Source organism: Podarcis erhardii (genome assembly GCF_964252035.2).
Source record: "Podarcis erhardii genome assembly, chromosome: 4".
In the NCBI taxonomy this organism is placed as follows: Eukaryota; Metazoa; Chordata; class Lepidosauria; order Squamata; family Lacertidae; genus Podarcis; species Podarcis erhardii.
In genome coordinates, this window is record NC_138508.1 from 82,206,345 (window position 1) to 82,212,927 (window position 6,583).

The window sequence follows — 6,583 nt, forward strand, 5'->3', positions numbered from 1 at the left end:
TGCTGCTATGGAGAGCGTGCTTTTTTTAAAAAAAAAACCTGGAGACTGACTCACGTGTAGCAGTGGCCGCGTAGCTGCTGCTGCTCCTGTTCAAAAAGACTCAAATATTCTTTTACTGAGTCGCAAACACGCCGGTAGAGGGGTGGTGTTTTCTTGCAGTCGCTCTCTCCCATTGATTTTAATGACATTTCCTGCGCCATTAATTATGTTTGTGATTGTAATCTTAAATTTCCGAGGCGGAGTTTAGTCCAGCCGCAAGAGGAACCTGTTTTTTAATGACAGTCTTAGAAGCAATTTGAGAAGGAGCAGATCGAGTGCCTGCAACCTTAGCAAATAAATAGCCAGGCTCACAAACACATACCTAATGTTCAACCAAAATCTCTCTTGCTGCAATATAAACCCACTAGATTTAATCCTGCCCTTTTGGGGCAGGCAGCACACCCTTCAGGTATTTGATAAGTGCTATCACGTCCCTGCTATGGTTTTCCCAGTAGTGATGTATGGAAGTGAGAGCTGGACCATAAAGAACGCTGATCGCTGAAGAATTGATGCTTTTGAATTATGGTGCTGGAGGAGACTCTTGAGAGTCCCATGGACTGCAAGAAGATCAAACCTATCCATTCTGAAGGAAATCAGCCCTGAGTGCCAGTGGCGTAGCGTGGGGGGTGCAGGGGGGGCCGGCCGCACCGGGCGCAACATCTGGGGTTAGGGCAAATCCACGGGTTAGGGGGCGCAAATCCACGGGTTAGGGGGCGCAAATCCACGGGTTAGGGGGCGCAAATTACTTGCCTTGCCCCGGGTGCTGACAACCCACGCTACGCCACTGCTGAGTGCTCACTGAAAGGACAGATCCTGAAGCTGAGACTCCAATACTTTGGCCACCTCATGAGAAGAGAAGACTCCCTGAAAAAGACCCTGATGTTGGGAAAGATGGAGGGCACAAGGAGAAGGGGACGACAGAGGACAAGATGGTTGGATAGTGTTTTCGAAGCTACCAGCATGAGTTTGACCAAACTGCGGGAGGCAGTGGAAGACAGGAGTGCCTGGCGTGCTCTGGTCCTTGGGGTCATGAAAAGTCGGACACGACTAAACGACTAAACAACAACAGCAGCAACAACATCATGTCTCTACTCAGTCTCTAGGCTAAAAATACCCAGTTCCTTCAACCTTTCCACATTGGACTTATTTTCCATGCGACTTACTAGCTCTGAACCCATGAGCGTTCTTTTCATACTGAAAGAGAAAAACAAAGTGAAGAACGAAGACCTATTATTTAATACAGGATATAAAGGAAGATATGAGCTGCAACTAATAGCATACACTTTAGATGAGCGATCTCTGTGTCACAGAAGTAGGACATGCTTCTCTTATCCCTGGATTGTCTGTTTCAGTGATGAAGGGTGTGATGCCTTGCTTATTAGGCAACACATCTGGAACAGCTGTAGAGACATTGCTGCACGGGTGTACTGGTATGACTCTCCTAAAGGGAAGACAGGAACTTACAGCAGTGTTTCCCAAACTTGGGTCTCCAGCTGTTTTTCAGATTACAACTCCCACCATCCCTAGCTCGCAAGACAGGGACGATGGGAATTGTAGTCCAAAAACAGCTGGAGACCCAAGTTTGGGAAACACTGTCTTACTGCATGAGTAAACAATGCAAAAGGAAGGCATACCTTCCAAATATAACCTGTACAGAATTATCTAATACTGTTCTCTTTAGCAAGCAAATTATATCACAATTTTATAAAATTGCAGTAACTGGGATGAGTAACAGCATGGTGAACATTGCTCTTTCTTCTAGGTTCTACACCATGGGTAGGCAAACTAAGGCCAGATCCGGTCCAATCACTTCTCAATCTGGCCCGTGGACAGTCCAGGAATCAGCGGGTTTTTACATGAGTAGAATGTGTCCTTTTATTTAAAATGCATCTCTGGGTTATTTGTGGGGCATAGCAATTCATTTTTCCCCTTCAAAATATAGTCCGGCCCCCCACAAGGTCTGAGGGACAGTGGACTGGCCCCCTGCTGAATAAGTTTGCTGACCCCTGTTCTACACAGTGTCTTTCAAGGTTCTTCCAAAACCTCCCACTCTTGAATAGACTGGCTGGCAGGGAGCCCTTCCCAATTTTAATACAACCAAATATCCAGCATCTGCTGTTCATGCATCACATAAAACTGCCGAGGGAAGTGTTTCTTCCGACATGTCAAAAGTGCCAATGAAATGGGTAAACAAGAATTTTATGTTAGATTAAGAAAACCGCAGCAGCAATTTGAGCTAATGAAGATAATAGGTGACATACATGGCTTTCATCTCCAGGCTTTTAATTACTATTTGCATAGTTTCAATAGGAATCTTGCCTGGTTAGGTTGTGGGAGTTCTGACATAGCTAGTGCAGTAACTGCGTAGGTGTTAGAAGTACAAAATTTAGTATACTCCTCTAACCACTTCTATCTCTGCTGGAAATGATTGGGGCTTGCTTCTGGACTGATGTGGCTTGGACTGCTCTTTGATAATGTACCCTACCTGTGTTTCTTTGGAAGTAAGTTTCACTGAGTTTAATGAAGCCTACTCCCTAATTAAGCGTGTTTAAGATTGTAGCTGTGTAGTGCAAACCTTATTCAAAAGGGAAGATCTGCTGTGTTCATTGAGGTTTACTCTCCACTGAATGTGTACACAATTGCAGCAACACAGTAATGCTTGATATTACTAAGTAAATAAGATTACTAATAGTTGAGGGATCCATAAAGGTAAAGCTAAAGGGATCCCTGACTGTTAGGTCGAGTCGTGGATGACTCTGGGGTTGCGGCGCTCATATCGCTTTATTGGGTCATGTGGCCAGCATGACTAAGCCGCTTCTGGTGAACCAGAGCAGCGCACGGAAATGCCGTTTACCTTCCTGCTGGAGCGGTACCTATTTATCTACTTGCACTTTGACGTGCTTTCGAACTGCTAGGTTGGCAGGAGCAGGGACCAAGCAACGGGAGCTCACCCCTTCGTGGGGATTCAAACTGCCGACCTTCTAATCGGCAAGTCCTAGGCTCAGTGGTTTAGACCACAGCGCCACCCGCATCCATAGCCAGTATCAAATCTAGACCCAGATCTGTGTATAGGTATCTGCCCATACACTGACACCTCTTTCAGTGAGAGGTGCTGGTGGTTACCACTGTTGTCATCATCCCCCCGCCATCATTATCATGTTCTTAGACTTGTATTCTGCATTTCTTCCACCATGGTGCCCAAGGCAGTGTACAGCTTGGTTCTCTGGTGGCATCTCATCCAGGTACTGACCTAGACTCAGATCTGTTTAGTTTCAGCAAGGCAGCTGCATCCTGTAGCTTCAGACAGCAGCCTGTACATACTGATGCTACCCACCAGAAAGAAGGGAGATAGTTTCCTCCTCCATGTGCTCTAGCCTATGCACACCTAAGGGAGAAAGAGACAGGACCAAGATGCTATTGGTCCTGACACACTGTGCCCACAATTGCTGGTGCCCAAGGAAGAAACAAAGACCACTGTGGTCTTACGTTGATGCAGATCATAAGGAGGAAGAACTGGCCCTTCCATAAGGAGGAAGAATGTGCCTTCGCACAGTTGCGGTCCACCAGAATAAGAGAGAGAAAGAGAGAAAGGAAGGTTTCTGCTATACTAACTAGTGGTGTAGTGGTAAATTCCCTAATTACAAGTCCATTGTCTGCCCCCAGGGAGACCTTGCTTCCCAAGGGGCAAGCAACCATGTAGAGAATTTTTGAAAAACAAAGGAAGACTCCCCCCCCTGTTGTCATAAAAACTCAGCTATTTTGAAGGACACCTTCTGCCCTAGGGCATAGCTTCCTGAGGCGCTTGCTTCTCACTTCGCAGGTTAATGTAACCTGAAGCTTTTAATCGGAAATGCAAACAAACCTGCAATGAAGTGCCATGAGGTGAATTGCTAGTGTAAATAGAAACATCATCAAATAAAAGTGCATGAAAGCCTTAGCAGTTCATTCACTTATCAGGACTGGAGCATCCATCAGTTATCCTGTCACTCTCTAGCCAAAGATGTCCTTGCTCCTGATCTGACAAAAGGCCCAGAACTTGGCTTGCCCACATTCCCTCTCACTGGTGATAACCACTTTTCATGAGAAAGGTGTTCTATGCACCCCAGACCAAATACTACCATTATTAATTAAATTAGTATACTATCCTCTACCCGCAGGTCTCAGGGTGGTTACAACATAAAATCACAATATAAAAACACAAACTACATAATAAAAACAAAAACAGAAATAACCCAATAACACTCCCCTGACACATTTTAAAAGCACATTGGATGTTAATCAGCCAAAGGCCTGGATAAAGAAGAATGTTTCTGTCTGGCTTCTAACGGTGTACAGTGAAGGTGCCAGGCAAACCTCCCTGGGGAGAGCATTCCACAGATGGGGAGCCACTGTAGAAAAGGCCTGTTCTTGTGGAACAAGAAAGAGGCAGTCCTTGAGGTATTGCGGTCCTGGGCCTTTTAAAGCTTTATAGTTAAAACCAGCACTTTTAATTGGGCCTGGAAACTAACAGGTAGCCAGTGCAGTCGGACCAGGATGAGTGTAATATGCTCAAATGGTCTTGCTCTGGTGAGCAGCCTGGCTGCTGAATTCTGCACCAGCTGAACTTTCAGAACCATCTTCAGGGGCAGCCCTACATATAACACATTGCAGTAATCTAACCTGAAGGTTAATTCCTTTCCTTCCTCTCTCCTCGTCTCAGATTCAGATTCAAGTTTCACTTTTTTGACAGACAGACAGGCTGGTGGACATGCACACTCACTAATGCCTGGTGAGCCAGGCATAACAACAAAATTACGTAGTACAGTCATAGTGAAGCTTTGCCCATACTTGTATTTCTGTATTAGAAAAGGCTGAGACTGTTGAATTTATGCTTGCCACACATCTGTTAAAGGCATAAAGCCCTGTCTTTCCCCCAATGCCAGCCTAGGCTGTAGCCATTCATCAAGGATATTTGGGATATCATATATGGAACTTAGTTCCACATAGGAGTGCTTTTACACAACTAAGACTTAATGTTGTATACTCCGCTTTTCTGGGTGGCTGTTTTAAGGAAGAACCACCAGAACAACACTTTTGTGTGTCCTGAAAGATGGCTGTAGTAGAGGATATTGTTCACTATATTCCTCCATGTTCTCTTTATAAAGAACTTCATGAAATACATTTGAGTTTAATCATCAGAGTACAATTGGAGGAAGAATTTTGTCACCCCAAGTGAGCTTGTAGGCTTTTTGCTAGCTTTCTTCCCCTTAGCTCAGATGCAGTGGGGAAAGGAAGTATCTGTGGAGGAGCATTTTTACAGAATAATTCATTGGCATAAGAGAGGTTAATCATATTCTTTCTCACCCCTTGTTTCTGCCCTGCATTAACCAACAGACATATGTTTGACAAATACATGTTTTCAGGTACAGTGGTACCTTGGTTTTCAAACTTAATCGGTTCCGGAAATCCATTCCAAAACCAAAGCGTCCCAAAACCAAGGCATGCTTTCCCATAGAAAGTAATGCAAAATGTATTAATCTGTGCCAGACTTTTAAAAACAAGCCAAAAAACAGCAATTTAATATGAATTTTGCTATCTAGCGAGACCATTGATCCATAAAATGAAAGCAATAAACAATGTACTGCAGTCACACAATCAATCAATCAATCAATCAGTAGCTGAACTGGGTTCCACACAGTCACACATAAAAAGAGCCACAAAAACACAAAATAAATAGCAAAAACAGACAGACCTCAGCGTAACACTCAAAGCAGAAGTGTGGCACCTAAATCGGAAGCGTAACACTCAAAACGGAGCACGTTTGGCTTCTGAAAAAAAGTTTGCAAACCGGAACACTTCTGGGTTTGCAGTGTTTGGGTTCCAAGTTGTTTGAGTACCAAGGTACCACTGTATACACTTCCATAATGAAAAAGAATTATGATGAAATAAATAAAATGCTGCCACAAAAATACAAATACATATAGTTTGCATTTATTTAAAACAGCTGAAATTTGATTTTAATGATGGATAGTTGAATAGCATTATGTAAGATGCAGGGATGGGAACAAGGCAGAATAAAATTATGGGAGATGATGTAAATAGAGATGAATCAAAGTTTTCTACATTGAGAGTTATTTCCCAGAAGAAGCTGATCATCTCTCTTCCCACAGCAATGCAAATGTAACATTATTGCATTTTCCTTAGCAAAACTGCACACGGCTTCTGTTTACCAAGCAGTTAATCTTTATAAAAATGATTGCTGCCACCTTGTGGAGCTGAAGAAATAAATGCATACAGCAGCCAGTAGTATCACTTTAGGTGAAAACACAAATTGCTTAAGAAAAAGAAGACGACTGCTCAGATTCCAATGATGGCAATAGAATCTGTATTCCTGTGTGATATGCTAAAAACAACAACCTCAAAACATGCCTCAAAAATGAGGCTCCAAGGTTGTCACATTGAAGGTTCGTCCTTAAACATGAGAGCCATCAAATGTAAAAACTACTCCTGAGAGCTCCACTGAATCTAACTGAAGTACACATACAAACAGGTATGCTTTTAGGAA

The 6,583-nt window shown here is 43.5% G+C and overlaps 1 long non-coding RNA gene across 1 annotated transcript; it reads left to right on the forward strand.

The window, feature by feature from the left end:
• Window positions 1-41: 41 nt before the first annotated feature.
• LOC309339945 lies at window positions 42-1,771 on the forward strand. The gene is made up of 2 exons (XR_014155687.1): window positions 42-481; window positions 1,136-1,771. It is a non-coding gene; the product is annotated as an uncharacterized lncRNA (long non-coding RNA).
• The last annotated feature ends 4,812 nt before the right edge of the window (window positions 1,772-6,583 follow it).